General features: G+C 36.8%; 1 long non-coding RNA gene across 1 annotated transcript in view; it reads right to left on the bottom strand.

The window, feature by feature from the left end:
- Positions 1-6,679: 6,679 nt before the first annotated feature.
- The window catches only part of LOC309864659, a 31,664-nt gene continuing 15,483 nt past the window's right edge, over positions 6,680-22,860 (bottom strand). The window contains exon 3 of the long non-coding RNA XR_014311675.1: positions 6,680-6,816. This is a non-coding gene — a long non-coding RNA (uncharacterized lncRNA). The remainder of the gene's footprint in view (positions 6,817-22,860) is intronic.

Genomic DNA, 22,860 nt, shown 5'->3' with positions numbered 1-22,860 from the left:
AATTGATTAGAGTTGGAGACATCAGTATGAACTCATGGCTAGCTTAGGATAGACACAGATGATTACATATAGAAATAATTATAAGTACACAGATATGAACAGGCTGATATCCACACACAGAACTCCTTGCTTTGTCAGTGAAGAAGGCCTGGAAGCTGTGACACCTCAGTACCAACAAGCACTCCCACCACCCAGATCTTGTTTTCTAATACCATTTTCTTATGAAGGGAATCAGGGCTCCTTGGAGAAAGGGCCAATTCTAGGACTGGGCAGAAAATATGTAAGATGAGCTCAGAGTATCTTGTAGATACTAGCCATAAAGTAAAGAAATGTCTTTAAAAAAATGATGATGTATGCAAAAGATATATTAGACAATTAAAAGAGTCCCAATGGTCAGCTACAAAATTTGTCCCCAAAATTGTAGTCCCCAAAGCCTCAAAATTTGAGCAAAGTGGTATTGGCTTATAACCCAAAATAAAAGATAAAATTTTGATCCCATACTGATAAATAACAAATAAATAATAAATAAGGGAGAATAAACAAATTTTCCATGCAGAAGAATTCTAAATAATTAGTGTAGGTATTCTGTCCTCAAGGAGGTGAAGTGGAAGTCCCCACTGACATTCTTACACAGAGTAGTACAATATAGGAAAGGGATAAAAGAATAATTTTACAGAGGATAAACCTCACAAACACTAACTCAGTTAGTTGGTCAAGGTAAACATCAACAGTGCTAAGTCATGTTGATAGTGTGTACTCTTAATATGATGTGATGAAAATGGCACTTTAGCTATATGGTCTTCCTCCCAAAAACTCATAACCCCAGTCTAATCATGAGAGAAAAAAATCAGACACATACCAATTGAGGAACATTTTACAAGACTGTACAAAACTGACCAGTAATTTTCTAAACTGTCAAGATCACCAAAAACAAGGAAAGTTTGATAAACTGTCACAGCCAAGGGGAGTCTAAGGACACATGAGGACTAAATGTAATGTAGTATCCTGGAGGGGACCCTCAAACAGAAAAAGGATATTAGGTAAAAACAAAAGAAATAAAAATAAATTATAGACTTTAATTAAAGTAACAGATCAGTATTGATTCAACAATTGCAAACAAATATAATATAAATGTACACATCTAAGACATTAGTAATAGGAAAAAATAGGTCTGGGGTATATGAGAACTCTGTACTATCTTAAACTGTTTTGATATTTCAAATTTATTTTAGAAGAAAAAATGTGAAGGTAGAACTATCCAATTAAACCTGAAAACAAAAACATTAACCAGTATTACTAAATATTATTATTATTTTGTAATTTGGTAAACAATTAGTAAAAGAAATACCTGGCAACTACTGAAAAGTTTTTAATCATTGTTACAACTAACCCTGGTCTAATTCTTAGATTTTATTCAACTCATGTTGAATCTCTTCTTAATATTAGACCCTCCTTGAACTTGGCCTGGTACATTCAACAACTTTACCGCTCACTTCAATTTGCCTATGAGGAAATCTTGCAGATGTCTGTGAATTTTATGTTCAATAGTCAATTCCTAACACTCTAAATGTTCCATTATTCAGCACTCATTGATCTATAGATTAAGGATAAATTTTCCTTTTTAATCAGTGTAAAACCACCCAAAAGTAATAGGTTAGTCACAAATTACATTGACCTACTAGTCACACAAATCTTTCCACTATTTTTCCTAATAAAAGTATATTTCACATCATTTATGTCTCCCATGTTTAGTTCTTTGCTTTGGAGTCAGGATTTACAGATTTAGCTTTTTTTCAAGTAAACCTTCTTCTAACAAACTTCACCATGTATAGTAGATTTTATGTGGCATTATTTTCTTTAAAAGGTAGGTAGGTACCAATCCAGACTATACCAGGAATAACTAAAAGACATACTTAAACCATATGAGTGGGGCACCTGGGTTGCTCAGTCAGTTAATTGTTTGCCTTCGGCTCAGCTCATGATCTCTGGGTACTGGAATTGAGCCCACATTGGGCTTTCTACTCAGCAGCTAAATCTCTCGCTCTTTCTCTCTCTCCCTCTGTCCCTCCCACTGCTCATTCTCAAATAAATAAAATATTTTAAAAAATAAATAAATAAACAATATGAGTTTTAAAATAATCATTTAGGGGCGCCTGGGTGGCTCAGTGGTTTGGGCTGCTGCCTTCGGCTTGGGTCATGATCTCAGGGTCCTGGGATCGAGCCCCGCATTGGGCTCCCTGCTCCACGGGAAGCCTGCTTCCCTCTCTCTCCCTCTCTCTCTCTCTCTCTCTCTGCCTGCCTCTCTGCCTACTTGTGATCTCTGTCTGTCAAATAAATAAATAAAATCTTTAAAAAAAATCATTTAATAATTTTCTATATACTCCCAGGAATTTGCCCCCTCCCTCCCTACTACAATATAGAAATGTACATCTCTGAATCAAAATCTTTCATGAAGCCTGTGCTTTGGGGGCTTGCGGGTGAATAAAGGAGCAGAGTGATTAAAAGAAACAACAGAGACAGGTAGTTGAGCTCCCCCCATCACATAACGTCCTGCCATAAATCTCTAAGTCAGCCTTCTTGAGACTTGCATATCGAGATCTGATAGGAGTATGGTATAAGCATACTCTAGAATATTATGGTTCTTCACAAGTTCCTAAAACATACAGTGACAACGGTCTTCGATGCAGATGGAACAGATGGAAATACCGATGAAAGAAATTAAGAAATCTTACCACTTTTCAAAGTGCTCAAAACCATTAAGTTCAAAGCCAACTCATTTACTCTTGAGCTCAGTGAGCTTTTGCTCCACACCAAAATTTTCCATGTGCCTACCACCCCAAGCCAACTTTAAACTACATTTGGAGGCTATGGACCATTGTTTTATAAGTATTCCCTTTGCTCTTCATAGTAAAGTAGAAAGTGATGTGGTAACTTGGGGCTCAGTGCTCCTGCCTACAGAATAGGGATTCCGAGAGAAATGGAAAAAGCAAGTGCAGCCAATTTACAAACCTTGTAATTCTTTAATATATCTGGTAACTCATATAAGTCTTACAAAACTTTGTGCACCTGAAATTTGGGGTCTATGTTGAACATGTGTGTTTGTTGGGCTGGTTGCCTTTTTAATGCATCTAAACATCAGTTTCAGGGGTACCCAGCGCAGTTGTTAAGCTTCGACTCTTGGTTTTAGCTCAGGTGGTGATCTCAATGTCAGGCTCCACACTCAGCACAGAATCTGCTTAAGATTCTTTCTCCCTCTCCCTCTGTCCCTTCCTGCCTCTCTCACACATGCTCTCTCCCCTCTTCTTCTTTCTCTCAAATAAATAAATAAAATAAAATAAAAGTCAGTTTCAGAGGAAGTTAAGCTATAAAGTGGTCCTCGAATTCTTTTGATTGCAGTACTTGTGACAATAACTGCTATGTATTTTATGAAATGACACAGACTTAAATTGAGATATATTTTTAAGTTGCGGGATCTTTTTGAGTTTAACTGTAAAAACAAGGTTATACACACGGGAGCTGCTGGATCCCCGTGGAACCATAAGGCAATGTGGTACAGAAGACAGCAGAGCTATTTAAACCTTGCCTCCCCTCCAATTCTGGAAGCTGGTATCTGGTCTCATGTACCTCATTCTATTCCACAGAGACCCTGTAAATCTTACTTCACCCCTGGTCATCTTCAGTCTCTGTAAGGGTGAGATTACCTTACAGTCAAACCTCAGAAATGTGCCTTCCCTGGGGTAGACTGAGCAAACCAAGCAATTTAACACCTCAGCTTTGTTAGCCATATCAGACCTAACCTAAAATTAACCCGTACATACAAAGTGATTCAAATCCGGTGTCTCAATGCAGAGACTCTGATGAGATGGCATTCGAAGCTGAGACCTGTTGAAGTCATAGGTATATGTGACTGTTCTATTATAATGCAGTTCTGAGACTGGATTTCCCACAGGGTAAATTTGAGGTGGATATTTATGGATATAGGTCTAACCTCCATACCTTTCTCTAGGTGTCTTTTTTTTCCCCCAATCTTTTTTTCCTCTGTCTCCTGATCTAATCTTCCTCTCTTTATACCTCTCTGTTTACAGGTCACCTTTCTCTCTCTTCCCTTCCCCTTCTCCCTATATCTTCTATTTCACTTTTTCTATGGCTCCCCACAAACCTGTTGTAACCTCTCTGCAACGTTTTTCTTGACTTCTTAAAAATGTGTCTGTCTGAACCACTGGTTCCACTTGCGTCTCCGCTCTGACATGTCTCTTCTTTCTCTTCCTATCGTAAAGCAAACTAAAGCAAAACTTTGTATTGTTTGCAGATTTAGCAAATAAAGTCTTATATTTGCTTCTCTAAAGTAGTTATGTCATTCTTCCCTTACTTTGGTCCCTGAGTTCTCTTTTGGTGGGGACTTCCTAGGAAAAAAATTGAGTGTGCCATGTTATACCACATAAATAATATGTAAATATTAGAACATTTTTACTTATTTTAGTTCTCTTGAATGCATGTGAACTTGTTTTCTTTTAGAGAGAGAATGTGTGCATGAGGGTGGGTCAAGGGGCTTGTGAACTTTAAAACACATTGTATTTTATATTTGCAGGAAACATGTGGCCCAGTTACAGATGAATTTTGTCTCTGATATTTTCAGAAGCAACATTTTAGAATTTATACGAAATGGAAATGAACTTTCTTCACTGTATGCTTTTAACTGCAATCTCATTAATGTGTTTCAATTATTTTTTCTACCATAATAGTATGCAATTATCTATACTTATTAAAGCCATCTTAATAGAACTCTTATTAAAACTGGGAAGGCTTAGACATAATAATGAAATACTGAAAATATTTATTCTCAGTGACAGCCTTATAAAGAACATACTTTTCCTCAGAAAATAACTTTGTACAGAATTATTTTGTATTAATTTCATTCTAATAAAATCAAAGTACATTTTACAAATTAATATGTAAAGTACACATTCTAGTGGATTATTTCTAAATTTTAGTTTCGATTTTCTTCAATGAAACCGGAAGTTTGAAACGATCTTCAAATTCAAGAAACGACTTGAAACAGATTGAGTAAAGATGTGAAAGACCAATATTCTTTACCTAATGGCAAAAACATTTGAACATTGTCCAATGACACTCGCCATAAAGGCATTTTATTCATTCATTCTCTATTCATTCTCATTTTAGAAATATGGTAAATATTTGCCTATTTATCTGGGAAAGCAAACAGTGAGAAGACACATCCTCAAACTGATGAAACTCCTCATTTAGATAATACTACTGCTGGCATTACTCTTGAGCCAGAGATTTCCTTTGTATGCTCATGTAGACTGTTCTATCTTGCTGATAGCTTTGACCTACTGGAGGTTATATTTGACCTTGTAGCCTGAACAGAATTTTTTTCTTCCTTAAAAAGAAATGATCCTTTGCCTTCTGAATTTAAGAACATGCAGGCCCATTTTCCGGAAGATGAATTATTGCAAAGAGGAAGTGCTAAGTGTGAGAGGACCCTAGGTGAGACAGGAGCACCAGTGGAGTCCCTGGGATGAGCCAGAGATCTGGGGCATCGTCCACTGGGTATTTACTTCATTCCACACCAGGGCTTCAAGGAGTAATTTTAGGAAAGACTGAAGTGTTAAACAGAAAAGATTGTTTTCACCGTGTTCTCAAGAAAAAACCCACTGAGTCCTTTGCACTTGACCCTTCTGGCATAACTTCATGCCTCCATCTCCTTGGCTCAAAAATGGAAATAATAAGACCAAATTCATAGGGTTGTTCTGGGGATTGAATTAGCTAATTCAATTAAAGCACTTAAAGTCATACCTGAAACACATTGCTCAGTCGGTTAATGCTAATTACTGTTATTGCTGCTGCCTATAAGGTAGTTAACAGCACCAAATGCAATTAGGACACTATGTACATGGTGGTGGGGCTTAATAGAATCAGTAAATCTGAAACCTGTAAACAACCGAGGAGCTAGAAACATGCAACTTTGCCATCTTTTTCCTCAGAGCATCATCAGATATGCTTCATAATTAAGCAGATCTTCAGCCACTTCTAATTACCCAGAAAAAAAAAAAAGCTTGTGAGTCTAGTCTTATGTTTGAAAATGCTTTGAAGACCAGAGAAGATAAGCTCAAGCTGTGGTCCTAGTGTGAAAGAAACAACGAACATGAAAGACTATTATCACTCACAGGAGCATCCGTTAGAAACCATGGGATTTACCATGTAGAACAAACTAAGAAAAACTTTGTCCATTTTGGTAACTTGCTTACAAAATGGCTGAGAATATGCTTCTCTGTATCATGAAGAGTCCCCTCCTGTGATGACTCTGGGTCTGGCTATGGGACTTGCTTTGGCCAGTGGAACAACAGCAAACATGATTTAAGTAGCAGAGTGAAAAGTGTTTGTATTGGGGTTCTCCAAGAAAATGGGACCAATAGGTTTTAGTATTATATAAAATTTATTAATATATAAAATTTTATTAATATATCATGTGTCTTAATATTATATTTTAAACTTAATATTTTAATATTAGAATATTAATATAAAATATAAGTATATATTTATAATTTAACATATTATAAAATAATATATATATAAGCTATTAGTTCTGTTTATACATATATAAATTATATATATATTTAATATAAAAATATGTATATAGGATATAACCTAGAACAAGAGTGAGAAAGATTTATTATATGGAATTGACTCACATGATTAGGGAGGCTGAGAATCTCATGCGGTTCAGTCAGCAAGCTGGAGTCCCAAAAGAGTTGGTAGTGTTAAGTTCTAACTCAAGAGCAGAAGACTGATGTCCTAGATGGAAAACAGGCAGAAAAACAAATTCTCTTTTATCCCTTCTCTTGTTCTATTCAGACATCCAGTAAAAATTGGTTGAGGCCCACCCACCTTGGGGAGGGCAATTGGCTTTACTTAGTCTATTGTCCCAAATGTTAGTATCACCCAGAACCAAATATCTGAAAGTCTAAAGGCACATAAAGTTGACACATAAAACTAACATCTCAGTGCTCACACAGTGGCTCCCCTTCTTGCTGCTGGACAGTTCCCCCATCAGGTGAAGAAGCCTGTGCTAGCTTAGTGCAGGCTGAGAGATCACATGGCTAGCTATCTTAGCAGAGGAGCCAGATAGTTGAATGAACCTACCTCAGCTCAACCAGATTAAAAATAATAATAAAAAATAAAATGATTTAAAAATTTTTTAATAATTTTTTGATGCTTTAATCACCATGTTTTAGAACTGTTTTTCATATAGCAAAAGTAATCTAATTTGACAATTGAACACAACTTTAAAAGTTGATGTCACACTTAACAGCAAGACCATATTATAATCGTGCTCAATACATTTTAGTCTAAAACAGGAAATTATTCTCTATACCTTTTACTTGCATATAGAAATTTTAAAATATGTAAATTGTTTTGATCCTTTGTTATGAGCATCAAAGGAATTATACAATGGATTTTTATCATAGCAGATTAAACTTTAAATATTTTAGTTGAGTAGGCACAAATATAAAGTGAATCTCAAGAGCAAGTTTCAAAAAATGTCACAAAGTAGATTAAATGTTATGTGAATATTGAAAATATTAGAGATGCCATTCCAACTCTAAAATGATGATCTAAAAATTAATTTCAAGGAACTTCAATATCCAATAGTAAAAGTCTTTGGCAAAATAATTCACATACCATAAAATTCACTATTTTTAAATTGTGCCATTCAATGGATTCTGGCATATTCAGAATTGTGCAACCATCACTACCACCAATATCAGGATATTTTCATCACCCCAGAAAGAAACCCTGCATCTGTTAATAGTCACTCCCCATTCTCCTTCTTTCCTTGTCCCTAACAAATACTAATCTACCTTCTGTCACTGTGGATTTGCATATTTTGGACACTTTACATAAACAGAATTACACTATCTATGGACTTTGGAGTCAGGCTTTTATCATTTAGCCTAGCATTCAAGTTCATCCGTGCTGTAGAATTTATCAGGACTTTATTTCTTTTTGTTACTCAATAATGTTGTATGGATAGACCACAGTTGGCTTATCCATTCATTAGCTGATAAGCATTTAGGTTGCTTCCACTTTTTTATTATTATAATTAATACCACTATAAACATCTGTGTACAACTCTGTGTATAAACATATGTCATAATTCCCTTGGATATACACTTAGAGGTGAAGGTGTTGGGTCACATGGAAACTCTATGTTCAACATTTTGTGGAACTGTCAAACTATTTTTCACAGTGCCTGGACTATTTTACATTCTAATCAGGAATGCAAGAGAGTTCTAATCCCTTCTAAGCCTCAACAACAATTGTTATTTTCCTTCTTTATATATATATTTTTAATATTGAGAGAGAGTGTGTGTGCAAGCAACAAGAGGGGCAAAGGCAGAGGGAAAAAGAGAATCTCAAGCAAGGAGCCCAGTTTGGGGATGGATCTATGACCCTGAGGTCATTACCTAAGCTGAAACCAAGAGTCCAATGCTTAACCCACTGAGCCACCCAAGTGCTCTCCACTTTTTTTTTTTTAATTTTATATCTCTATCCTTGTAGGTGTGAGGTAATATCTCATTTTGGTTTGATTTGCATTCCACTGATAACTCATGTGTTGAACATCTTTTTATATGCTATAACTCATGTGTTGAACACCTTTTTATATGTTAAGTTTTCATCTGCATGTCTTCATTGAGAATTATCTGTTCAAATCTTTTTACCCTATTTTCATTGAGATATTTGTATTTTTATTGTTTGGTGTAAGTGTTCTTTATACCTTCTTGATACAAGATCTTGATCAGATATATAACATGCAAATGTTTTAAACCATTCTGTGGGTCTTTTTTTTTTTTTTTACTTTTCTGATAACATCACTTGAAGTACAAAAACTTTTAATTTTGATGGAGTATATTTATCTATTTTTTCTTGTGTTATTTATGCTTTTGTGTCATGTTTCAAAAACTAATGCTTAAACTAAGGTTATAAATATTTACTCCAATATTTTGTATCTAAGAGTTCTATCATTTTAGGTGTTTGTATAAGTTTAATACATTTTTAGGTAATATTGTAGATGGTGGAGACAGGGTCTAGCTTTACTCTTCTGTGTATGAATATATAGATGTCCTGAGGTCATTTGCTAAAAACACTGTTCTTTCCCCATTGAATTGTCTTGGCACCCTTGTCAAAAGTCAACTGACCATAGATATATGGGTTTATTTCTCGACTCTCAGGTTAAATATTATGTGATCTTTTTGTCTGTCTTTATGTCAGTAACAGACTGACTTGATTAATTTGTACTAAGTTTTGAAATGAGGAGGTGTGATTCATCCAAGTCTTTTTATTTTTTTCAAGATTGTTTTGACTATTCTCAGTCTCTTGCATTTCCTTGTGAGTTTTAGGATTAGTTTATACATTATTGCCAAAAAAGGATTTGGAATTTTAACAATATGAAGTCTTCTAACCCTTGAATATGGGATGTTTTCACATTTGTTTAGGTCTTCTTTAATTTCTTTCAATAACTTTGTTTTTTCAGTGTGATTTTGTGTACAAGTCTTTTCAGTGTACAAGTCTAGTCCTTCTTTAGATAAATTTATACCTAAGTATGTTATTTTTTCTGAGTCTATTGTAAATTAAATTGTTTTCTTAATTTCATTTTAGGATTTTTCATTGCTAGTATACAAAATGTAATTGAATTTTGTGTATTGATCTTTTTATCATGCAACTTTACTGAGCTCTTTTTAACTCTAATACTCTGTATGTGCATGCATGTGTGTGTACTCTTGGTGTTTTTATATATATATATAATTATAAAGATACTTTTACTACTTCCTTTAGAATCTGGATGCCTTATCTCTTTCTTGTCTAACTGTCCTGGCTCAAATCTCCAATACAATGGCAAACAGAAGTGGTGAGAGTTGACATGCTTGTCTTACTCTTGATCTTTGGGAGAAAGTATTCACTCTTTCATACTGACTATGATTTTAATTGTAGGGTTTTGTTTTTTTTTTTTATAGATGCCCTGAATTAGGTTCAGAAATTTTCCTTCTATTTCTAGTTTGTTAAAGAATGAGTTAGAGGAGTTTTCTCCTTTTCTTTTTTATGGGAGAGAGGTAGAGAAGTATGTGAAATGTTGATGTTAGTAATTCTTTAAATATTTGGTAGAAATCACCCATTGTAGCTGTTTGTTTAGTGACATTTCTATGCTAATTCTGTAAAGTCTGTTTTGTTTTTTTTTTGGTTTTTTTTTGGTTTTTTTTGTGTTTTTTTTTTTGTCATGTGAGAACTCTATTAAGTTAGTTTAGGAGATGGGAGAAGCAAGATGGCAGAGGAGTAGGGGACCTAAATATCATCAGATTCCAAGAGTTCAGTTAGATAGTTATCAAACCATTCTGAACAACTATAAACTTAATAGGAGATCAAAAGGAAGAAGAGCAGCAATTCTAGGAACCGAAAAGCGACTATTTTCTGGAAGATAAGACATGCAGAGAAGTGAATCAGAGGCAATATACAGGAAGATAGACCATGGGGGGAGAGGTCTTCTCCTGGCAAGCGGTAGACCAGCAGAGCACAAAACTGGAAATTTTAGAAGTCCGCTTCACTGAGGGATGTCATTCCAGAGGCTAAGCAGAGGAAGGAGATAGAGGGGTGGAGCCCTCATTGGGACAGTGTGCAAGTCCCTCAGCGTCACAGAAAGACCAAGAGTGTCTAAGGGTGGCAGAGCTCCCAGGTATCATGGTGGGGAAGCTGCCTGCAGAGACAGAACGAAGGAAGTGACTTTCAACTCAGGGTTATCTTAAACAGTGATCTGAGGCACAGTGAGTCCACTGCTCTTCAAGCAGGGACACAAAAAGTGGCAGATCTAGGAAGACTCACCTTCCTCCTCTGGAAGGAGTGGCATGGGAGTGCATGGCAGGAATCTGCTGGGCTTGCAGACTCCAAAGAGGGCCATGTTCCAGAAATAGAAACACTCGGTCACAGGCCAGGTAAGCTCGGAGCACAGCCAGAGACCAGGGAGATGGAAAAGACTGACTGCTTTTCTTTGGGGGCGCACTGAGGAGTGGGGCCCTGAGCTTTCAGTTCCTATAGCCCAGAGATTGGGAGGCTGCCATCTTCATTTTCCTCCTCCATAGCTCTACAAAAAGTGTTCAGGGAGCAAAAGCTACCAAAAGCAATCAGGAGCAGATTACTTAGGCTGGCCACTGCCAAGGGCGGTGTAATTCCGCCTGGGGCAAAGACATTTGAGAATCACAGCAACAGGCCTTGCCCCCAGAAGATCAGCAAGAACATCCACCTAAGGCCAAGTTCACAGATCAATGAGAACTGCAACTCTTCAGAGGTATGAGAATACAGGGCATAGAATTCATGGCTTTTTTCCCATGATTCGTTAGTCTTTCAAAGTTAGGTTTTTTTAATTTTATTTTTTCTTATTTTATTTTCTGTAATTTTTCCTCTTTCCAATTTTAATGCTTTTTAACTATTTTATCTTATCAATACCTTTTTAAAAATCTTTTCTTTTAAATTTTCATTTTTATAGTCATAGTCTATCCCAGCATTGTATTTAGCCTTATTTTTTGTATACATATAGGGTTTTTTTTCTTTAAAATTTTGGGATACAGTTTCCTCTAATGGATCAAAACATACCCTAAATCTAGCAAATGGCTTTCTTCTAGTCTCCAGCCTGATCATATTCTTTTCTCTTTTTTTCTTTTTTTTTTTCTTTTTTCAACCAACTTCTTATGTTATCAATTCCTTTCTTAGAATTTTTTAAAATTTTCATTTTACAGCCATATTACATCCCTTCATTGTGTTTAACCATATATATATATATATATATATATATATATATATATGGACACATAAACATATATACACATATATATGTGTATATATAAGAAAAACTTATATATACACATATATATATATAAGTTTTTCTTTTTCTAAAATTCTGGGAGGCAGTCTCTTCTAACAGACCAAAATACATTGAAAGTCAAGTGTGTGGCTATGTTCTATTCACCAGTATGTATGTGTGTATGTATGTATGTATGTATGTATATTTTTTTCTCCCTCTCCACCTGGTTTTGGATCTCTTCCAACTTGGCTAGTGTATATTTTTCTGGGGTCATTCCTACCCATTCAGTATTTTGTTTTCTTATTCATCTATTCTTATCTGGACTATATAACAAGATAGAAAAACTCACCTCAAAAAAAAAAAAAAAAGAAATAACAAGAGGCAGTACCAACAGGAAGAGACCTAATGAATATGACAATAGCAAGATGTCAGAACTAGAGTTCAGAATGATGATTATTGAGGTGCTAGCTGGGCTCAAAGGAAAGCACGGAAGATAGTAGAGAACCCCTTTCTGGAGAAATAAAATCCCTTTCTGGAGAAATAAAAGAATTAAAATCTAACCAAGTTGAAATTTAAAAAGCTATTAATGAGGTGCAATGAAAAATGGAGGCTCTTAATGCTGGGATAAATAAGGAAGAAGAGAGAATTAGTGATATATAAGACCAAATGATGGAGAATAAAGAAGATGAGAAAAAGAGAGGTAAACAACTACTGGGCCACAAGGGAAGAATTTGAGAGATAAGTGATACCATAAGATGAAATAATATTAAAATAATTGGGATCACAGAGAAGAAGAAAGAGAGAGAGGGGCAGAAGGTATATTGGAACAAATTATAGCAGAGAATTTCTTTAATTTGGCAAAGGGAACAAGCATCAAAATCCAGGAGGCACAGAGAACCCCCCTAAAAATAAGCAAAAAATAAGTCAACACCCCATCATCTAATAGTAAAACTTACAAGTTTCAGTGACAAAGAGAAAATCCTAAAAGTAGCTTGGGACAAGAGATCTGTAACATAACATAATATACCATTATACAATGGTATAAATATTAGTTTGGCAGCAGACCTATATCCACAGAGACCTGGAAAGCCAGAAAGGACTTGTATGATATATTCAGAGCACTAAATGAGAAAAAGATGCAGCCAAGACTACTATATCCAGCTAGGCTGTCATTGAAAAAAGAAGGAGAGATAAAAAAAACTTCTAGGACAAATAAAAACTACAAGAATTTGTAAACCAAACCAGCCCTACAGGAACTATTGAAAGGGGTCCTCTAACAAAGAGAGAACCTAAAAGTAACAGACTAGAAAGGAAAGGAACAGAGACAATATAGTAACAGTCACCTTATAGGCAATACAATGGCACTAAATTCATATCTTTCAATAGTTACCCTGAATGTAAATGGGCTAAATGCCCAAATCAAAAGACACAGGGTATCAGAATGGACAAAAAACAAAACAAAAAAAAAGAACAAGACCCATCGATATGCTGCTTGCAAGAAACCCATTGTAGATCCAAAGACACCTTCATATTTAAGGTGAGGGGATGGAAGACAATTTACCATGCTAATGGGCATCAAAAGAAAGTGGAGGTTGGGGTGCCTGGGTGGCTCAGTGGGTTAAAGCCTCTGCCTTTGACTCAGGTCATGATCCCAGGGTTCTGGGATCGAGCCCCGCATCAGGCTCTTTGTTCAGCAGGGAGCCTACTTCCCCACCGATCTCTCTCTCTCTCTCTCTCTGTGCCTGACTCTCCACCTACTTGTGATCTCTGTCTGTCAAATAAATAAATAAAATATTTAAAAAAAAGAAAATAAAACAAAGAAAGAAAAAGAAAGTTGAAGTTATAAACCTTATACCAGATAAATTAAATTTTAAATCAAAGACTATACTAAGAGATGAGGAAGGACACTGTATCATACTCAAAGGGTCTGTCCAACAAGAAGATCTAACAATTTTAAATATCTATGTCCCTAACATGGGATCAGCCAACTATATAAACCAATTAACAACAAAATCAAAGAAGCACATCAACCCATAATACAATAATAGGGGAGTTTAACACCCCATCACTGAAATGGACAGATTATATAAGCAGATGATCAACAAGGAAATAAAGCCTTGAAATAATGCACTGGACCAGATGGACATCACAGATATATTCAGAGCATTCCATCACAAAGCAAAAGAATACACATTCTTCTCTAGTACACATGGAACATTCTCCAGAATAGATCACATCTTGGGTCACAAATCAGGTCTCAACCAGTACCAAAAGATTGGGATCATTCCCTGAATATTTTCAGACCATAATGCATTGAAACTAGAACTCAACCACAAGAAGAAAGTTGGAAAGAACTCAAATACAGGGAGGCTAAAAAGAATGCTACTAAAGAATGAATAGGTCAACCAGGAAATTAAAGAATGAAAAAAAATTATTGGAAACAAATGAAAATAAAAACACAAATGTTCAAAATCTTTGGGACAGGTCAAGATGGCGGAGAAGTAGTAGGCTGAGACTACTTCAGCTAAAAGGAGATCAGCTAGATAGCTTATCTAAAGATTGCAAACACCTACAAATCCATTGGCAGATCGAAGAGAAGAAGAACAGCAATTCCAGAAACAGAAAAACAACCACTTTCTGAAAGGTAGGACTGGCGGAGAAGTGAATCCAAAGCAACGGGAAGATAGACCCCAGGGGGAGGGTCCAGCTCCAGGCAAGCAGCAAAGCAATGGAGCACAAAATCAGGACTTTTAAGTCTGTTCCACTGAGGGACATCACTCCAGAGGCTAAACCAGGGTGAAGCCCACGCGGGGTCAGCGTAGCCTCAGGTCCTGCAGGGTCACAGAAGGATCGGGGGGGTGTCTGAGTGTCGCAGAGCTTACGGGTATTAGAACGGAGAAGCTGGCTACAGAGACAGAGCCAACAGTGAGCTCACAGCTCTGGGGTACCTTGAACAAGTCGCAGGCTTGGTGAGCTTGGAGCGCGGCCGGAGGTCAGACAGACAGGAGTAACTGGGCACTGTTCTCTGAGGGCGCACTGAGGAGAAGGGTCCTGGGCTCTCGGCTCCTCCGGGCCGGAGACCAGGAGGCCGCCATTTGTATTCCCGTCCTCCTGAACTCTACGGAAAGAGCTCAGGGAACAAAAGCTCCCGAAAGCAAACCCGAGCAGATTACACAGCCCGGCCCCTGGTAAGGGCGGTGAATTCAGCCTGGGGCAAAGACACTTGAGAATCACTACAACAGGCCCCTCCAGCAGAAGATCAACAAGAAATCCAGCCAAGACCAAGTTCACCTACCAAGGAGTGCAGTTTCAATACCAAGGAGAGCAGCAGAATTCCAGAGGAGGAGAAAGCAAAGCACGGAACTCATGGCTTTCTCCCTATGATTCCTTAGTCTTGCAGTTAATTTAATTTTTTTTCTTTTTAATTTTTTTTTCTCTTCTTCTGCTAAAATTTTTTTTAACTTTTACACTTTTCTTTTTAACGTTTTTTAACTAGTTTATCTAATATATATATATATATTTTATTTTTTATACTTTTCTTTATTCATTTTCTTTCTTTAATTCTTTTCTTTCTTTCCTTTTTTTTTCCTTTTTATTTCTTTCTTTCTGAACCTCTTTTTATCCCCTTTCTCCCCCCTCATGATTTGGGATCTCTTCTAATTTGGTTAAAGCATATTTTCCTGGGTTGTTTCCACCCTTTTAGTATTTTACTTGCTCCTTCATATACTCTTATCTGGACAAAATGACAAGGTGGAAAAATTCACCCCAAAAAAACACCAAGAGGCAGTACCAAAGGCTAGGGACCTAATCAATCAATACAGACATTGTTAATATGTCAGATCTAGAGTTCAGAATGACAATTCTCAAGGTTCTAGCCGGGCTCGAAAAAGGCATGGAAAATATTAGAGAAACGCTCTCAGGAGATATAAAACCCCTTTCTGGAGAAATAAAAGAACTAAAATCTAACCAAGTTGAAATCAAAAAAGCTATTAATGAGGTGCAATAAAAATTGGAGGCTCTCACTGCTAGGATAAATGAGGCAGAAGAAAGAATTAGCAATATAGAAGACCAAATGATGGAGAATAAAGAAGCTGAGCAAAAGGGAGACAAACAGCTACTGGACCACGAGGGGAGAATTCGAGAGATAAGTGACACCATAAGAAGAAACAACATTAGAATAATTGGGATTCCAGAAGAAGAAAGAGAGGGGAGCAGAAGGTATACTGGAAAGAATTATTGGGGAGAATTTCCTTAATATGGCAAAGGGAATAAGCATCAAAATTTAGGAGGTTCAGAGAATGCCCCTCAAAATCAATAAGAATAGGCCCACACCCCATCACCTAATAGTAAAATTGACAAGTCTTAGTGACAAGAAGAAAATCCTGAAAGCAGACTGGGAAAAGAAGTCTGTAACATACAATGGTAAAAATATTAGATTGGCAGCAGACTTATCCACAGAGACCTGGCAGGCCAGAAAGAGCTGGCATGATATATTCCGAGCACTACATGAGAAAAACATGCAGCCAAGAATACTATATCCAGCTAGGCTATCATTGAAAATAGGAGAGATCAAAAGCTTCCAGGACAAACAAAAACTGAAAGAATTTGCAAACACCAAACCAGCTGTACAGGAAATATTGAAAGGGGTCATCTAAGCAAAGAGAGAGCCTACCAGTGGTAGATCAGAAAGAAACAGAGACAACATACAGTAACAGTCACCTTACAGGCAATACAATGGCACTAAATTCATATCTCTCAATAGTTACCCTGAATGTTAATGGGCTAAGTGCCCCAATCGAAAGACACAGGATATCAGAATGGATAAAAAAAAAAACAAAACCCATCTATATGTTGCCTACAAGAAACTCATTTTAAGTCCAAAGACACCTCCAGATTTAAAGTGAGGGGGTGGAAAAGAATTTACCATGCTAATGGACATCAGAAGAAAGCAGGAGTGGCAATCTTTATATCAGATCAATTAGATCTTAAGCTAAAGACTATAATAATAAATGAGGAAGGACAATATATCATACTCAAAGGGTCTATCCAACAAGAAGATCTAACAATTTTAAATGTCTATGCCCCCAACGTGGGAGCAGCCAACTATATAAACCAATTGATAACAAAATCAAAGAAGCACATCAACAATAATACAATAATACTAGGGGACTTTAACACTCCCCTCCCTAAAATGGACAGATCATCCAAACAAAAGATAAACAAGGAAGTAAAGGCCTTAAATGACACACTGGACCAGATGGACATCACAGATATTCAGAACATTTCATCCCAAAGCAACAGAATACACATTCTTCTCTAGTGCACATGAAACATTCTCCAGAATAGATCACATCCTCGGTCCTAAATCAGGACTCAACTGGTATCAAAAGATTGGGATCATTCCCCGCATATTTTCAGACCACAATGCTCTGAAGCTAGAACTCAACTACAAGAGGAAGTTTGGAAAGAACCCAAATACATGGAAACTAAACAGCATTCTTCTAAAGAATGAATGGGTCAAACAGGAAATTAAAGAAGAATTGAAAAAAATCATGGAAACAAATGATAATGAAAACACAACAGTTCAAAATCTGTGGGACACAACAAAGACAGTCCTGAGAGGAAAATATATAGCAGTACAAGCATTTCTCAAGAAAGAAGAAAGGTCTCAGGTACACAACCTAACCCTACACCTAAAGGAGCTGAGAAAGAACAAGAAAGAAACTCTAAATCCAGCAGGAGAAGAGAAATCATAAAGATCAGAGCAGAAATCAATGAAATAGAAACCAAAAAAACAATAGAACAAATCAACGAAACTAGGAGCTGGTTCTTTGAAAGAATCAATAAAATTGATAAACCCCTGGCCAGACTTATCAAGAAGAAAAGAGAAAGGACCCAAATAAATAAAATCATGAATGAAAGAGGAGAGATCACAACTAACACCAAAGAAATACAAACAATTATAAGAACATACTATGAGCAAATCTATGCCAAAAAATTTGACAATCTGGAAGAAATGGATGCATTCCTAGAAACATATAAACTACCACAACTAAACCAGGAAGAAATAGAAAGCCTGAACAGACCCATAACCAGTAAGGAGATTGAAACAGTCATTAAAAATCTCCAAACAGGGCGCCTGGGTGGCTCAGTGGGTTAAGCCGCTGCCTTCGGCTCAGGTCATGATCTCGGGGTCCTGGGATCGAGTCCCACATCGGGCTCTCTGCTCAGCAGGGAGCCTGCTTCCTCCCCTCTCTCTCTGCCTACTTGTACTCTGTCAAATAAATAAATAAAATCTTAAAAAAAAAAAAAATCTCCAAACAAACAAAAGCCCAGGGCCAGACAGCTTCCCAGGGGAATTCTACCAAACATTTAAAGAAGAACTAATTCCTATTCTCCTGAAACTGTTCCAAAAAATAGAAATGGAAGGAAAACTTCCAAACTCATTTTATGAGGCCAGCATCACCTTGATCCCAAAACCAGACAAGGATCCCATCAAAAAGGAGAGCTATAGACCAATATACTTGATAAATACAGATGCAAAAATTCTCACCAAAATACTAGCCAATAGGATTCAACAGTACATTAAAAGGATTATTCACCACGACCAAGAGGGATTTATTGCAGGGCTGCAAGGTTGGTTCAACATCCGCAAATCAATCAATGTGATACAACACATCAATAAAAGAAAGAACAAGAACCATATGATACTCTCAATAGATGCTGAAAAAGCATTTGATAAAATACAGCATCCCTTCCTGATCAAAACTCTTCAAAGTGTAGGGATAGAGGGAACATACCTCAATATTATCAAAGCCATGTATGAAAAACCCACCACAAATATCATTCTCAATGGAGAAAAACTGAAAGCTTTTCCGCTAAGGTCAGGAAAACGGCAGGGATGTCCATTATCACCACTGCTATTCAACATAGTACTAGAAGTCCTAGCCTCAGCAATCAGACAACAAAAGGAAATTAAAGGCATCCAAATCGGCAAAAAAGAAGTTAAACTATCACTCTTCACAGATGATATGATAATATATGTGGAAAACCCAAAAGACTCCACTCCAAAACTGCTAGAACTTGTACAGGAATTCATTAAAGTGTCAGGATATAAAATCAATGCACAGAAATCAGTTGCATAATTCTACACCAACAACCAGAAAGAAGAAAGAGAAATTAAGGAGTCCATCCCATTTATAATTGCACCCAAAACCATAAGATACCTAGGAATAAACATAACCAAAGAGACACAGAATCTATACTCAGAAAACTATAAAGTACTCATGAAAGAAATTGAGGAAGACACAAAGAAATGGAAAAATATTCCATGCTCCTGGATTGGAAGAATAAATATTGTGATAATGTCTATGTTACCTAAAGCAAAATACACATTTAACGCAATTCCTATCAAAGTACCATCCATCTTTTTCAAAGAAATGGAACAAATAATCCTAAAATTTATATGGAACCAGAAAAGACCTCAAATAGCCAAAGGAATATTGAAAAAGAAAGCCAAAGTTGGTGGTATCACAATTCCGGGACTTCAAGCTCTATTACAAAGCTGTCATCATCAAGACAGCATGGTACTGGCACAAAAACAGACACATAGATCAATGGGACAGAATAGAAAGCCCAGAAATATACCCTCAACTCTATGGTCAACTAATCCTCGACAAAGCAGGAAAGAATGTCCAATGGAAAAAACACAGCCTCTTCAATAAATGGTGTTGGGAAAATTGGACAGCTACATGCAGAAAAATGAAATTGGACCATTTCCTTACACCACACATGAAAATAGACTCAAAATGGATGAAGGACCTCAATGTGAGAGAGGACTCCATCAAAATCCTTGAGGTGAACACAGGCAGCAACCTCTTCGACCTCAGCCGCAGCAACATCTTCCTAGGAACATCGCCAAAGGCAAGGTAAGCAAGGGCAAAAATGAACTATTGGGATTTTATCAAGATCAAAAGCTTTTGCACAGCAAAGGAAACAGTTAACAAAACCAAAAGACAACTCATAGAATGGGAGAAGATATTTGCAAATGACATATCAGATAAAGGGCTAGTGTCCAAAATCTATAAAGAACTTAGCAAACTCAACACCAAAAGAACAAATAATCCAATCAAGAAATGGGCAGAGGACATGAACAGACATTTCTGCAAAGAAGACATCCAGATGGCCAACAGACACATGAAAAAGTGCTCCATATCACTCGGTGTCAGGGAAATACAAATCAAAACCACAATGAGATATCACTTCACACCAGTCAGAATGGCTAAAATAAACAAGTCAGGAAATGACAGATGTTGGCGAGGATGCGGAGAAAGGGGAACCCTCCTACACTGTTGGTGGGAATGCAAGCTGGTGCAGCCACTCTGGAAAACAGCATGGAGGTTCCTCAAAATGTTGAAAATAGAACTGCCCTATGACCCAGCAATTGCACTATTGGGTATTTACCCTAAAGATACAAATGTAGTGATCCAAAGGGGCACATGCACCCGAATGTTTATAGCAGCAATGTCCACAATAGCCAAACTATGGAAAGAACCTAGATGTCCATCAACAGATGAATGGATCAAGAAGATGTGGTATATATACACAATGGAATACTATGCAGCCATCAAAAGAAATGAAATCTTGCCATTTGCAACAACATGGATGGAACTAGAGCGTATCATGCTTAGAGAAATAAGTCAAGCAGAGAAAGACAACTATTATATGATCTCCCTGATATGAGGAAGTGATCATGCAACATGGGCACTTAAGGGGGTAGGAGAAGAATAAATGAAACAAGATGGGACTAGGAGGGAGACAAACCATAAGTGACTCTTAATCTCACAAAAAAAACTGAGGGTTGCTGGGAGGAAGGGGGTTGGGAGAAGGGGGGTGGGATTATGGACATTGGGGAGGGTATGTGCTTTGGTGAGTGCTGTGAAGTGTGTAAACTGGGTGATTCACAGAACTGTACCCCTGGAGATAAAAATATATTATATGTTTATAAAAATTAAAAAATTAAAAAAAAAAATCTTTGGGACACAGCAAAGGTGGTCCTGAGAGGAAATTTTATAACAATACAAGCCTTTCTCAAGAAATAAGAAAGGTCTCAAGTACATAACCTAACCCTACACCTAAAGGAGCTGGAGAAAGAACAGAAAAGAAAGCCTAAACCCAGCAGGAGAGGGAAATAATAAAGATCAGAGCAGAAATCAATGATAGAAGCCAAAAGAACAGTAGAACAAATTAATGAAACTAGGAGCTTGTTCTTTGAAAGAATTAATAAGATTGATAAACCCCTGGCCAAACTTACCAAAAGAAAACAGAAAGGACCCAGATTAATAAAATTATGAATGAAAGAGAGACCACAATCAACACCAAAGAAATACAAATAATTATGAGATGGTATTATGAGCTACTATAGGCCAGCAAATTTGACAATCTGGAAGCAATGGGTGCATTCCTAGAGATGTATAAACTACCAAAACTCAACCAGGAAGAAATAGAAAACCTGAACAGACCCATAACCAGTAAGGAGATTGAAGCAGTCATCAAAAATCTTCCAACAACCAAGAGCCCAGGGCCAGATGACTTCCCAGGGGAATTCTACCAAACATTTAAAGAATTACACCTATTCTCCAGAAACTGTTCCAAAAAATAGAAATGAAAGGGAAACTTCCAAACTCATTTTATGAGGCCAGCATCACCTTGATCCCAATACCAAAGACCCCATCAAGAAAGAGAATTGCAGACCAATATCCTTGATGAACACAGGTGCAAAAATTCTCACCAAAATACTAGCCAATAAGATCCAACAGTACACTAAAAGGATTATTTGCCATGACCGAGTGGGATTTATTCCTGGGCTGCAAGGTTGGTTCAACATTTGCAAATCAATTAATGTGATACAATTCATTAATAAAAGAAAGAACAAGAACCACCTGAAATTCTCAATAGATTCTGAAAAAGCATTTGACAAAGTACAGCATCTTTTCTTAATCAAAACTCTTCACAGCATAGGGATAGAGGGTATACCTCAATGTCATCAAAGCCATCTATGAAAAACCCACAGCAAATATCATTCTCAATGAGGAAAAACTGAGACCTTTCCCCCTAAGGTCAGGTATACAGCAGGGCTGTCCACTATTGCCATTGCTATTCAACATAGGGCTAGAAGTCCTAACCTCAGCAATCACACACACAAAAAAAGAAATAAAAGGCATACAAATTGGCAAAGAAGAAGTCAAACTCTCACTCTTTGCAGATGTTATGATACTTTATGTGGAAAACCCAAAAGACTCCACTCCAAAACTGCTAGAACTCGTGCAGGAATTCAGTAAAGTGTCAGGATATAAAATCAATGCACAGAATTCAGTTGCATTTCTACACACCAACAGCAAAGCAGAAGGAAAGAGAAATTAGGGAGTTGATCCCATTTACAATTGTACCCAAAACCATAAAATACCTAGGAATAAACCTAACCAAAGAGGAAAAGAATCTGTACTCAGAAAATTATAAAGTACTCATGAAAACCATTGAGGAAGACACAAAGAAACAGAAAAACATTCCATGCTCATGGATTGGAAGAACAAATATTATGAAAATGTCTATGCTACCTAAAGCAAGCTACACATTTAATGCAATCCCTATCAAAATGCCATCAACTTTTTTCAAAGAAATGGAACAAATAATCCTAAAATGTAAATGGAATCAGAAAAGACCCTAATAGCCAGAGGAATGTTGAAAAAGAAAACCAAAGTTGGCAGCATCACAACTCCAGACATCAAGCTCTATTACAAAGCTGTCATCATCAAGACAGCATGGTACTGACCCAAAAACAGACACATATATCAATGGAACAGAATAGAGAGCCCAGATATGGACCCTCAACTCTATGGTCAACTAATCTTTGACAAAGCAGGAAAGACTGTCCAATAGAAAAAAGACAGTCTCTTCAACAAATGGTGTAGGGAAAATTGAACAGCCAC

Source organism: Mustela nivalis, assembly GCF_964662115.1.
Source record: "Mustela nivalis genome assembly, chromosome: 5".
In the NCBI taxonomy this organism is placed as follows: Eukaryota; Metazoa; Chordata; class Mammalia; order Carnivora; family Mustelidae; genus Mustela; species Mustela nivalis.
This window is presented reverse-complemented; position numbering and strand designations above follow the sequence as displayed.